We start from the raw sequence: 14947 nt of genomic DNA, 5'->3' as shown, positions 1-14947 counted from the left end.
TTCCTTGCAATGTAAATTTGTAAATCCTAGATGGAAACTCACCTCAATTATATGGACTCTATATCATATTGTCAACTAAACAGTTCTTCACTGCAAAAACTGTGTACCTGTGCTTTTTATATCCAAGCTCTGATATAAGAAGAGATTTTCACTATTAGACAAGGAATCAATTTCCATGGTCTAGCAAGAGTGTACATGTTTGTAAAGTTGGCAGAAAATTTGCCTTATTGGAAACTCATGTAACAGCATCCTTGATTGTAGCACATTAATACAACTTCAAAGTATGTCAGATCGAAAATACTGAAATCAAGAGGTAATTTACTTTTAATTTGAATTTCCAGTAGTCCAATATTTTTAGGCTATTAAAAATTATTGAGAAAGCTCAACTATATTTAAAAGGACAAACAACAAAAGAATAAATCACTCCTGGCAAAGACTTAAACTTGAGATGCGCTGAGGAGAAGAAAACTCAATGACGTCTTCACAAGATCTGCTCTTTCTTTAGCACTTAGACAGTCTGTGATTCCTCATCACTCCCTCTATCAAGGGTCATTCAAACCAAACTTGCCTCAATAATTTATGCTAGTTATTGCCAGGATGTATAATAAGGTATGCGAAGTGGGGAGACATTTTTCGACATTGAAATCAATTGGGCTACAAAGTCCAGATGTTATGAGGGACATATGAGAAGCTTGCATTAAATTACTATCTCCTTCCTGCAATCAGCTCTACAAATTATATCCTGAACCTCAGTCCCGCCTTGGCTTCCTTAGTACTTTCTTTTCCTGCTTCTCCTTTCACTCCTGAGGAGTCCTTTCTCTTCCAGATCACCTTCTCTGCCTCTCCTCCCTCCAAAGACGATCTCCTCTGGTCTGATGCTTTTCACACCACCCACAGGCTGGTAATGTCTGTCACCAGCCTATAACTCATTCCTGAGCAATTTAAATGCAGGTCCACTAGTGTTTTGAACACAGAAATGTTGCTCAATAAGGGTCGAAAGTGATAGTTGCTTAGTCGTGTCTGACTCTTTTGGAGCCCATGGACTGTAGTCTGCTGGGCTTCTCTGTCCATGGGATTCATCAGATGAGAATACTGGAGTGGGTTGCCATGCCTTCCTCCAGGGGATCTTCTTGACTCAGAGAATGAACCTAGGTCTCCTGTATTACAGGCAGACTCGACCGTCTGAGCCACCAGGGTAGGATAAGGGTTACATGAATGACATATAAAAATGGATTCATGGGACTTCAGCGAAAGACAGGTAGAAGAAAGCTGAGTTGTCTTAAACAAGTCCACCCTAGAACCTGGCTCACCAGCTACAGACCATGAGAAAGAATAACTACAGACCATGAGAAAGAATAAATTTGTTTCTGTTTCAAGCCAAGATTTTTTAGGGTGACTTAAAAAACAAGAGCTAACTGATGGTTCAAGATCTGCCATTCATGTCAGTCTTTCTTCTTCAAGGGCAGAGGTTGTACCTCTTGTTGGTGGTATGCCTAATAACAGGCACAGTACCTGGTTTGTACAAGACAATAAATACCTATTGATGAATACATCAGATTCTGTTAACAGTGAGTAAAAGCATCATCAGTCATTTGCTGCCTATAATTATGGTAAATGGCAGGTTGAACTCAGGGTACCAAAATTCGTTATTGGAATAATTATAAATATTTATTATTTCTTGATGGACACTGTGCTAGGCCTGTGATCTCTATATAATAAAGCTCTATTTATTAGGTATGAAATAAAGGGTGTATGTTTAAATGGAGTCTAACTGGTAAGGGAGACAGATCTCTTTTAAGACACCAATAACTGCTCCCAAAGAAAATGCTACCCTAGAACAAAAGGCTCCCGAACTATTCTGATTTGCTTTGGGGATTTTTTTTCCCTCCCACTAAATATTCTGGGTATATTTAACCAATTATCCACTAAGTGAACAGCTAACCATGCATGCCAATTAGAAATTGACTGAATCAGTTCATGAATCTTCTAACATAAATCCAAAATGCTACCTTCTCAGAGAGAAAAATCAAGGGATTATGGAGGGGAAATGGTGGAGGAGGGAACCAAACAGAAAAGTTATTGGCTGGCAGCTTCTATAACTCCCTAATTTTTGAAATGCCCTTTATTTCTTCCTTATTACATGAAAAGAAGTAGATTTAGTGCACAGCTTGAGGCAGCCTGCGAGATAAATGTGCTCCCTGTGTGAATGGACTGCTTGTGCCCACATTATCCTATAGAAGGCTGTGACTAGGCTGAGCTTCGTGGGCTGGAAGTATTCTAGAAAGGGCCCCAAGAGAGGGACCATGGGAGCTCTACTACCTCCTTGCTTGTAAGTGTTTTTCCTCAAATAGTATTTTCACTAGTGGTGTGCGTGCATGTGTGTGTGTGTGTGTGTGTGTGTGTCTGTGTGTCTGTGTGTTTATCTCTTCTCTGAATGCCTACTTGTGACCACAAGAGGCACGCTTCACTTGTCTCAGGGTTCTGTGTTTTTGGAAGAGGCAGAATCCACAGAGCTGGGCGGGTAATGTTGGGTCTCTGGGAGAATTAAACTGAGGCAGTTCCTGCTCCATTGAAGGCCCCAGTGGAGGACCACACATAAGACCTGCACTTTGTTCATCTAGGGAACAAGCGAGAAGAACATGTGACAAATCTCAGGGATGACTGTTTAACCCCTTGCCTACTGCTTATACCGATGTTCCTAACAGGATATGGGGAAACCCACAAGGGAAGTCTCCCAATGGATGCATTGGTATGTACTCTGTGCTGAGACGTGAGAGAGATTAATATAGTCTTTCTAAACCTTATCTCTCACCAGCAGTGGATAAGATGGTGCTGAGCTCTTCAACATGGATGGACCTTAGAGATGATTATACTAAGCAACTCAGATAAAGATAAGTACCATATGACATCACTTACATGTGGAATATAAAATAAGATACAAATAACCTTATCTATGAAACAGAAAGAGACTCATAAACATAGAAAACACACTTATGGTAATCAAAGGGGGAGGAGTAAATTAGGAGTTTGGGATTAACATATACACAGTACTATATATAAAACACATAAAGCACTGGGAACTATATTTAATAACCTGACATAAGCCATAATGAAAAGCAATCAGAAAAATATATTGAATATATGTATATCACTGAATCACATGAAATTAACACAATATTTTAAATCAATCATATGCCAATTCAAAAAAGAAAAACAAGAAAAATATGATGCTGAGCTCTTACACTTAAAAGGAGGAGTCAGGTATCACAGTATAGGATGAGCTGAGGCAGCACAGTGTGGTAAAGGAGATCAGGCTTCAGGGATGAAAAGACTTGGCTTCAAATCCCAATTAAGGCATTATTATCTGAATGATGCTGAAAAAGTTATTTCCCATCTCTACACACCAGTATCCCCATCGTGTCCTTCAAGACTTTATGCCTACCTCATGGGTTGGGAAGATTAGTAAAAATAAATCTGAAGTGCCTGGCACAGAAAAGATGCTAAAAAATTTGAGAGCTGAGCATCTAACCAAAGCACAGTACGGAATGTCATGCACAGAGCAATCCACACAAATTCTGGAGACCTCCTTCTCCATGCTTCCAGAGAGAAGGAATTTATACAATTTCATTCATTGTGAAATTCACATAGAATAATCTCTTGACAGTGACCCAAAGTAGTTGGGTAAGACTTTCTCTTCATGTGCCTTTAAGTCAGTCCTCAGTAGGTCATGAAGGTTGTGTCATTCAGGGATTTAAGGTCAGCAGGTTGTTTTGTGAGCGAAGGTTTTAAGGTAGAAGGTCAACTGGCCTGAGATGATTAAGAACTGGCCTGTAGCTAAATACTGCACACCAGCACAGTGAGCCAATCGCAGTTCTTACACTGTAGGTTGTACAACATTTCGACAGTCATATATGATGAGAATCTGCCCTGTAAACATGCTGAAGTTTACCCTCACCGTTTATCTTTTCTCTGAAGAACAAGCTACCTTTTGATTCCATCATTTTTCTCACAGCAGACCAATGGTCCGCCCACGCCTGTGGACCTTAGTGTACCTGGCAACATGTCCCATAACATGATACTGGGGGACTGGAGAACGGAAGGAGAGCTTTTTCTAGGGCCGGTCTCATTACGAGACATGCTCTCTTGTGCTGGGGAGACCACAGTCTTTGGAGTGAGACAAGCTGCAGTGGAGCATTGGCTCTACCACGTCTCAGTCAGGTGACCTTGAACAGGTTATTTCACGTCTCTCCGTCTCTGTTTCTTCATCCATCAAGAGGAGAGGGAAAAAACTCTCCTACATACTTCTAAGAACCTTTGAAAGACTTAAGATAAAGTTAGGTAAACACTTGGCACATAGTAAATTCTGCATATTTGTCAGTTACTGCTTTCATTATTATTTAGCATAGACTATAGAGTAGGGTCGGAGAAGGCAATGGCACCCCACTCCAGTACTCTTGCCTGGAAAATCCCATGGATGTTGGAGCCTGGTGGGCTGCAGTCCATGGGGTCGCTACTAGTTGAACACGACTGAGCGACTTCACTTTCACTTTTCACTTTCATGCATTGGAGAAGGAGATGGCAACCCACTCCAGTGTTCTTGCCTGGAGAATCCCAGGGACGGGGGAGCCTGGTGGGCTGCCGTCCATGGGGTCGCACAGAGTCGGACACGACTAAAGCGACTTAGCAGCAGCAGCAGCAGCAGCATAGAGTAGGGTTCCAACAAGTAATGAGAGAGAACTCATGGCTAATTTGTAAACCTCTGGGTAAAATCTAATCCAATAGAAAAGGGGAAATAGTCAGAGCAGGTCTTAATAACATTCCTATTCAGGGTGGAATTTTAATGAACTGAGAAAAAAATTAAGCAATAGAATCTGCTTTTTAATCATTAGAAATGACCTTTCTTCATTTATGCTATTATAGGTGATGAGCATCCTCTGGCATAATGAAAGAAGATGAGGCAAGTGACCAGTTTCTGTTATTTATTAAGGGACCCTTCTATTGCACTCAGATGGAATGTAGTTTTCATAATCACTCCACTCTGCCTTTGCGTGTCCTGGACAGGTCATCACCTCCTTGACGGTGAGGGTCATTTCACTTCCTTCTTCTGAGTGCCCCATTCCACCTAACTCTGCTGCTACTGCTAAGGTGCTTCAGTTATGTCTGACTCCGTACAACCCCACAGATGGCAGCCCACCAGGCTTCCCCATCCCCGGGGTTCTCCAGGCAAGAGTACTGGAGTGGGTTGCCATTGCCTTCTCCACCACCTAACTCTAGGCCCCAGGATTAACCAGTACCTCCCAAGTCCCTTCCGCCTGTGACAATGTCCTGCAATAGCAAAGCTGAGAATGGAGTGCAGACAACATTTTTCCCTTTAAAACTAACATGTTTCAGCAATTAAACTGCTTTTAGACAGCAAACTCACGTATAGGGTAAAGCTGAGCATACGGAGAAGTCATGGAAGATAAAGGACATGGGCTTTGGAGGCCAGAAAAATCACTCAAATCAAGTCCAGTCATTCGTTGGAGAAGTGAATTAGCATTCCCATATTTTAGTTTGCTCATCTGTGAAAGGTTGGGAGCAGCCCCTACCTTACAAAGCTTTTGTGATCCTACCTCCCAGGGCCTTTGCACAGTGCTTGCTGCGTGTGCATGTGAACTCAGTGAAACTGGGCTCTCTTTGTCTTCCTCCGTGGAGATCCGGTTTTCCAGACAATGTATACTAGTTGCTTCCAAAGCTGGATATGCTTGAAGGTTGACCTGGAGCTGTCCTGAAAATATACATCTTAAAATAGCCAGGGCTCCTAAGTAGCAATAGGCTAGCACATGAGTGGAAGTGAACATGTGATTTTGATGTGTTGGAGTGAGTGTGGATATTGGCTGCGAGGCAAGACAAGGGTAAGTGTTTGATAAAATGCAGGATGTAATATCTCTTGTTCCACACTTTCCCATGGGCATTATCTAAGCTGCATATCAAGCACACGGAGAAATACTGTAGCGTATAACAAATGAATACCTGAATGAATGCAACTTAAGAGTGCTAGGAATGATTGATAAACACAGATAACACTGAAAGTCTCCCAATCATGGCAAAGTCATTCTTCACGTACACGCTGCTGTAATAACATTATGCCGAGGGAGCTGGCGATGATGTTTAGATAATAAAAGGGTAATGCCCCAGTGATGACAGCCTGGGGGAGAGATACCCAGATCAGGAGCAGCTGGTATCCACTTCTGCAATCTTACCCTAGAGCAGCAGGAAGCAAGTCAAGAAGCACGTAGATGACCTTTTCTGGCACGGTGATATGCTCTGCTAATTCTCCATTTTCTTCTTTAAGTGCGATCACAGGAGGTCCCAAGAAACTCTTCCTCCCACATTTGCAAGCTGCATCACAGAGAGCAGAACAAGTATTTCCACCACTACTTGCAAAAAAGGATGTTGGTCACAAGGTGGCAGGTTACCACGCTCCTATGGAAAAGCTGGATTATATTTCTAAAAGCTCAGAGAAGCAGAGGCAAGAGAACTTCAAAAAGGTAAGAGTGTGTGTGTGTGTGTGAGAGAGAGAGAGTGTGTGTGTGTGTAGTAAGAAGGACAGATGCCTTACATGGCCACAAGCTCTAAAGGTCATATAAGTGCTGCCTGTTCAGCGTGCCCTCTAATCACAGGGCACCTCAACAGGCTCACGCAACTAGCATGATAAGAATTGTGAATTGACAACTGACATCATACAAATGACCTATGCCGAGGCAATTCTGTTCTGACGGAGTGAGTCCAACCCTGCTAGTACATTAGAATCACCTAGGAACTTTTCCAAAACACACACACACACACACACACACACACACACACACACACACACCAAGAATCAGCCACAAGAGACCTTGCAGGGTTTTCATTTGGACAAGTTATTGTTTAGTTACTTGATTTTGGTCTGATGTTGGGTTCGGACATCACTATTATTTAAAAGGTCCTCAGATAATTCAAGGGTGGAGTCAAGGTCGAGAATCACTGAAATAATCTAAGCAATGTTACTGAAAGTAGGGTCCACAGCCTTAGTGCGGACCCATGAACTTGTCATTAGGCACATTTTTTTGTTTAGTTCAGCTGACACTATTTTTCACAGCAAGATAACAATACTTTCTTCAGTTGATGTATAGTTGATTTACAATGTTGTGTTAGTTTCTGATGTACAAGAAAGTGACTCAGTTTTATAAATATATATGTATGTATATATATGTATACGTATGTATGTATGTATATACATGGGCTTCCCAGGTGACTCAGTAATAAAGAGTCTGCTTGCCAGTGCAGGAGTTGCGGATTCGATCCCTGGGTCCGGAAGATCTCCTGGACGAGGAAATGGCAACCTACTCTAGTATTCTTGCCTGGAAAATTCCATGGACAGAGGAGTCTGGCAGGCTACAGTCCATGGGGTCGCAAAGAAGTGGACATGACTGAGTGACTGGGCACGCATGCATGCATGTAAATACACACACCTATATACACATATACTTTTTCATATTCTTTCCATTATGATTTATTGCAAGATATTTAATATAGTTCCTTGTGCTAAACAGTAGGATCTTGATTTTTATCCATTCTATATATAATAGTTTGCAGCTACAAATCCCAAAGTCCTAATTTATCCCACCCCATCCTTCCCCTTTAGTAACCTTAAATTTGTTTTCTATGTCTATGGGTCCATTTCTGTTTTGTACATACGCTCACTTGCATCACAATTTAGATTCCACATATAAGTGATATCATACGATATCTGTCTTTTTCTGACTTCCTCCACTTAGGATGATAATCTCTGCTGCTGCTGCTGCTAAGTCGCTTTAGTCGTGTCCGACTCTGTGCGACCCCATGGACGGCAGCCCACCAGGCTCCCCCGTCCCTGGGATTCTCCAGGCAAGAACACTGGAGTGGGTTGCCATCTCCTTCTCCAATGCATGAAAGTGAAAAGTGAAAGTGAAGTCGCTCAGTCGTGTCCGACTCTTAGCGACCCTATAGACTGCAGCCCACCAGGCTCCTCCATCCATGGGATTTTCCAGGCAAGAGTACTGAGTGGGGTGCCATTGCCTTCTCCTAGGTGCATCTAAGCTGCTGCAAATGGCACGTTTTCATTCCTTTTTATGGCTGAGCAGTATTCTATTGTATACATATATACCACATCTTCTTTATCCAGCCCTTGTAAGTTGCATTGTTTGCAAATAATTTCTCCCAGCCTTTAGGTTACGTTTTTACTTTGTTTATGGTTTCCTTTGCTATGCAAAGGCTTCTAAGTTTGATTGCTGCCACTGCTGCTGCTAAGTCGCTTCAGTCGTGTCTGACTCTGTGTGACCCAATAGACAGCAGCCCACGAGGCTCCCCCAACCCTGGGATTCTCCAGGCAAGAACACTGGAGTAGGTTGCCATTTCGATTAGGTTCCGTTTATTTTTGCTTTTATATCTACTGCCTTGGCAGACTGACTTAAGAAAACATTACTACAATTTATGTCGGAATGTTTTGCCTATGTTCCAAACTGGGAACTTTATGGTGTCATGTCTTATATTTAAGTTTTTAAGCCATTTTGAATTTATTTTTGTGCAGGATGTGAAGGAGTGCTCTAACTTCATTGATTTACACGCAGAAAGACAGCAATACTTTCTTGATAAAACAAACAGTGCATTGACTTACATTCTGGCACAAGCTCCTCATCTTACCACTAACTAGTAACAAACAATTTCAGACCCAGTCCTGAACCATGGACCACACTTGGAGTAGCACTTTCCTAAAGAGAGCAGGTGGGGGTCAGAGAAAAAGGGAATGGCATTCATCTTTAAAAGTGTGTTACTTGTCAAAGCTGAGCTTTGATGGGAACACACTGCTTAGTGGGGCCAGCAAGGCATTTCCCAAAGCATACTTTTAGGATGTTACTATGTATTACGAACAAAAATGGTCTGGTACCTGAAAGATGCGGTTTACCACTTAACTGCCCAAAGTGAGACAAATTACTCTCCTATGCAGGATGACTCTCTGAGTGATATGAAATTGAAGAAACACGTATGGGATCACAGAATCTTTCTTTTCACAAAGCCATATGATTTGTAGTTCATAAAACATAATTTGGAAAATAGTGATGCGGTTATTTTTTAAGAACCTGCGTAAGAGAGTATAGTTAATTCTACATTCTCTTCAACCAGGCAAGCAAGTTATCATTTAAAACAAAAGAGTGAAAATTGGAGCTGACACAGCAGCCCATGTGGTGCAACTCTGCAAAGGCGGACCCCTAGACCTTAGGGTTGGGCTTGACTTGGTGAAACAGCTCAAAGTCATCCAGGCTATTCCTTTCTGGGGGTGGACCACAGTCTACCTACAGTCATACCATGCCAGGTCAGAAAGGCAGATTTGCTTAAGTGGTTTATTAACTGACTATGGAAAGGAAAAACCCGAAAGGTGTTGCTGAGACATCAGAGCATCAGAAGTATGCTAGCAACACAAACCTTGATGGAACAGCTTTAAAGGGGGCAGTGCTGCATGGATGGAGGCCTTCCAGATTTTTTTCAAGGATCAGCATCTAGATTTTGACTTTGTTTTAAAATCAAAATCACCACCATTGTTCATCCAGTAGACCTTTCTGGGCACGTTCCCAGGGCAGTGTTCCTTTAAATATAAATACTTAAAGTGGACCATCTGTGTTGGCTTCACAAAGGAGAAATATCTGCCTCCAGTGTTAAGTGAGGAAAACCTCAGTCAAGAGAGTCCTAAAGGAGAGATTACTTCTTAGGAACCCTCACCACCGCCTCCGAGGGAGAAGAGAGGTCTGTTGCTTTAAAAAGTGAATCATCAAAGAATGAGTGGTTGTTCGTTTCTACCAGCAAAGCCAGCCTGGAGACTGAGTTGAGATGCATGCATCTAATAAGAGAGTAATAAATGCCCATCCTGACCTGAAATTGAATTATTGGCTATTATGTATACTTCCTTGATCAAATTATGAGTTTTCCAGAGAGTAGAAACTATCCCCCAAACATGACTAAATGCTGTGCTTGCTGCGATAAGGAGGGGAAATAGGAGAGAAGAGAGACTGTGTTTCAGTGCCATTACTAGCTTCCCAATCTTGTTAGGAGATAACAAGTTGTCTTCTAAGAAGTAGCTGACAAGCAACCAAGAGAAATACACTTGATCAGTATATGGGGAGAAGATAATGTTTAGTCATTACTAAACAACAATGCTTTCAAATTTGGGGCTTTTAATTTGATTTTGATATGGAACAATATTTTAACTTTTCTTGTGACTCTGCAATTAAGCTGCCATTGGCTTCAATGAGCAAAAAAACCTCTCTGAGTTGTTTTGTCATCCTTCACATCATAAATCAAAGGAAAAGTGGCCCCCCAAATCAGTTATTTTGAAATTTAAAGATTCAGAATAAAATCTTTTATTGCTTCAGAGTCACACAAACATATGGCCCCATGTTTTTCTAATCAAATAGGAATAGCCCTAAATTCTTACATTCAAGGGGACAGATATTGAACCCAATTATACAGTTTCTGCCAGTCAAGACATTTTCCAATATCAAACATCAGAGGTGATTTAGTTTTATTGAACTATGAATTCAAATAGTATTAGACCCATTCTTCTCAAAAGGCAAATTAGTAGGAATATGAGGAAGACACACAACAGGAGACATCAGAGTTGAAGAAAAGGTGAGGATGAAAATAAAAACAATTCTCTTGACACATTCCTAAATATTCTTCTACCTCCTTTCTCTCCTACCATTTAGGCAAGACTGATATTTATGGTGGCATATTCTCTCTCTGGGATAAGGAAACCAAGGCATTATCAGAGTAACAGACATTGTACTTGTTACAAATATGCCCCCTTAACATTTGGCACATAATTTTGCTTTCTTTTGGTTGGTGAAAGCTGCCATACTTCATCACCGGTCTAGAGCATAGACTTTCTTCTCCTCCAACCAAAGTCACTGTGCTTGGATGCCTCTCTGAATAAAAAGGTTACAGATGTCCTAAGGGGAATGGAATATATATATATTTATATAACTTTTTTAAAAAATTCACATGAAAATAGGAACGTAGGAAGGAGGCCAGACATTTGATTAAGATGGTGACAAATCATTGAACTTTGTGATATTTTCCTATGTTGTGTGAATTCCTTCAAATTTGCTACTGTAATCAGATTTTCAATCCCACAAGTACATGCAGGTAATCTGCGATTTATTTCTCTCTGCAGATTTTCAACATTATCTACTTGTAAGCCCGTATACCTTGATGTGATTCTTCTGAACAATCTTCAAGCATCAGTAAAGCAACAGCTATATTGGTAATAGATAGGCATTCAGAAGTTACTCTAAATCAGTGATTTTATTGGGACAGACATGACAAGGAAAGAAAAAATGAGGGAAAGAATAAAGCTGTAATGATTATACTTTCTTTTGCCAAAAGGCTTCTGGGGCAGTAAGAAAAAGATTTTGGTAAACATCTCAGCTCTCCAAGTGGCTTTCTTAAAACAAAGACCATAGCTGGTCCTGGGCCAAAATTAGACTCTCAAACACTTGTGTGTGCTTCTTCAGCCAAATTCCAGTATAAGATTACATCATAAGTGGTTTTTATGGAAATAATCACATCACTGAAAATCACAAGTATTTGGAAACAGACTAAAGCATTTATTTTGGAATGGGCTGTTCAGAAATAGAAACCTGTTTCTGGAAAAGTGTAATCTGTCCTAAGGATATCCTGAAAAGCCAATGAGGTATTTCAGGCCTTCTGTGTATTATTTTACATGAATTCTGAAGGTCCTGGAAACAATGCAAAAAATGTCTTTCAAAAGACAGACGGTGGTGAACAATTGCTATCTGTACCAAATCTCAGGTGATTATAAATTATGGAAATAACTTGGCCTTTACAAAAACATCACCAACCAAAAGAAACACCAAGACTTTGTCTATAATAATGCAAAAATAGTTGACAGATTTCATCAATTCAGTAAAGAAGCAGAAAACTAATTCCAGCTTTATCATAATATATATAAACCTCTTTGACCTAATTTAATCATTTGTAAGACTTTTCCAACTCTAATTTATATTCTACCACCACCACCACCCCCCACCATCACCCTGGTCAAATTTCCATGAAGGTTTCATTCTTTACTTGAGGGCTACACACACACACAATCTCGTTAGAAGAGGTCACACGAGCAGCTTGGCATTGCACAGATCAATCAGGCTAACCATGCTGCCCACCGCCTTCACCTGCAGTGGAAATGGTGGGCATCCAACAGTCAAGGTCAATTAATGTTTTATGCTTTGGAAGAGAGGCCATGAAAGGACCTATCTCTTCAAAATGCCTCACAGGAGAATATAATGTTTCAAGGTATGGACATAGTTTAGAACCGAGATTCTATCCATTTTTAATTAAGAGATCTCTTATTTATACTCATTATAATAAAATGTTATAGCAACTGGAAGAGAGAACTGAAGACAGGACCTGACAACATTTAAGAATCAGTCTTGCGAAAGTCTTCCAGGTAGCCAGAATGACCACTGAACCCTTCTAAACCCACAGTTACTTCACCTCCCAGCAATAACGAGTTTCTGGCCTTCGAGATCCCACATGAAATAAGCATGTTAATTTCATAGCATTGTTTCCTTATTTATCCAAGGTCTCTTCCATGGCATGTTTTCTTTCACCCCCATCTAAGGTCTTCGGGATCCTGTTAATTTGTACAGAGATCAAGTATATTCATTGCAATGTTTGGGATCACCATTAGCTCCAGAGTCCTTGTTTAAAGGCGATGAAGTAAAATTGTAAATAGTATCACAATGTCATCCCAGAAAACCTCTCATGTGTCTAATACTATTTATAAATAATTCTTACAAATCAAGAGGGAAGTATTAGCTTCACTATTCCAGAGGACCTGGCAGGACGGCAAGACTAAGGAAACTCTTCAATCTGAAAGAAGACAATGCCCATCATCAAAGCACATAAGAGAAAGGATGAAAGCCACATTTAACACAAGGACAGCCAGAATAAAAAGTATCCAAACCTTGTATAAAAGAGCTTAACAGATACCCATTCTCTAAAGAATTCTTCATATTTGAAAATGTTCATAACAGTATTCATGATACACTCCAGATATTTTGAAAACTAATAGATCCTGTCTAAACTATATGTAATAAGAGAATGGATGTGTCTTTTTTTAGTTATCCAACTGTCTTTTTTTTTGAATCTGAGAATTGTTAAAACAATTTGAAGTAAATTTCTAACCAAATTATTGACTGAATTTAACCAACTGCTCCTTAAATGGCTTATTATACTTACTCAAACCAATCTTTGTGTTTCAGGACAATGTACAAGTAGAAAAAAAAAGTATAGCATCTGTTAATACAGACACACACATCTGTAAGAATATAATTATATAAGAAATAGTATATTCTATAATACAGGTACTGTTTTGTGCATGCAAATATATATACTGCACACAAACATCATTTGAGAGAAAAGAAAGAAAATATTGGAATGCATCATATATAATAAAGTAACTATCACTGGCTGAAATTTTTTGTTTCAGTGAAGCATGAAATCAAGTTAGTTTCTTCTCTACAAAACCACCAAAATTTTGTCTTACTCACTGTAAAGGGCCATCATTTATATCTCCAGATGAATAACTGTTCACATCAGAACTCCTATGCAAAGTGGACAGCTTGCATACAAAAGTATGAAGTAGAAAACAAATACAAATGCTATATTCTATAGGTCAAATAGAGTTAAGCATAGAAAATGTACACTTGTCATTTTCTGCCAAAGAACATTTGAAGCTCTGCGTGGAAGGGCGGAAAAGGGGGAGACTTTGAGATGTGAAAATCTGCTTCCAAAACTATAGATTGGAGTCAATTGGGAATAATTTCCCCAAACACCAAAATTTGAACAGACCTGTGCACCAGAAAGACAGTTGTACTGGAGACCCCATAATGTTGTCAAAAGGGCAACTTGAAATAAGAACAAGGGCACTTCTAGAAATCGTACCAGAAACAGTTATGCAAAAGTGTATACCGACTGCCAAAGGACTGGTTGGATTCTGTCACCTCTGACATCATTCATTGCTAAACTGCATGGATGGCATTTGATCTGGGAGGGAGCTCAAGTTGTTATACAATAAGTACTTAATTAGCATACACAGTATACCTCTCCATTGTCATTTTGGAAATCAAAACATACACAGATGGCAAAAAGTTTACCACATTTGGTGATGTGAAAACTGATCCTATTTGATATATGCCAAAAATTTCGGGGAAAAATGAATGCATACACTTTCTGGAGAGAGGAGGATCTTTTGAGATACATTTGTAGTATGGATTGCGATGAATACCTTATTAACCTCAGTTTAAGTACCAGCGAGTAGAGTTTTCCAAACCTGTACTTGAGCTGCAAAGAAAAACAAACTACTCATCGTTTCCTTGAGGCATGCATTTCACTATGGCAAAGCGCACCAGGCGTGCATGACAGGGGAATCTGGGCCTGCTTCAGCCAACTGAGTAGACCATGAGCATTCTTCGAACACAAGGCAGAAGGCTTTATGGAGTGGAGAAGAGGGAGAAAATTTGGAACCATTGTCTGATGATTTCATTTTGGAAGGGCCATTCCTCAGCCGACTGCTGCTTCAGGAAGGCGAGGTGATGGGACCAGACTCGGCCAGATGTTGGCTACGGTAGCAAGCAACTTTAGCAGCCAAAACGGGGCAGTGTCATGACACCAGCTGAACACGTGTCAGCTGCGAGAAGCAGGAAGATGCTGCGCGCGGGGCCAGAGCTGACTGTATTATACAGCGTCCCATCTGAGGCTGCATAAGACACTCACTGGCGAGCTTACGGGGCCTCGGAACGATGTCAGGAGCCGCACAACACACAGCACACCAGAGGCAATGCACAGTCAGAAAGAAAGAGAAAGAAAGAAG

At 40.5% G+C, this 14947-nt stretch overlaps 1 protein-coding gene across 6 annotated transcripts in view; it reads right to left on the bottom strand.

The window, feature by feature from the left end:
* Positions 1 to 14947, bottom strand: part of FGF13 (fibroblast growth factor 13) — a 581564-nt gene that overhangs the window by 199522 nt on the left and 367095 nt on the right. The window lies entirely within an intron of this gene.

This window comes from Ovis canadensis, chromosome X, assembly GCF_042477335.2.
Source record: "Ovis canadensis isolate MfBH-ARS-UI-01 breed Bighorn chromosome X, ARS-UI_OviCan_v2, whole genome shotgun sequence".
In the NCBI taxonomy this organism is placed as follows: domain Eukaryota; kingdom Metazoa; phylum Chordata; class Mammalia; order Artiodactyla; family Bovidae; genus Ovis; species Ovis canadensis.
The sequence above is the reverse complement of the archived record's forward strand: the minus strand, read 5'-3'. Positions and strand labels throughout refer to the sequence as shown.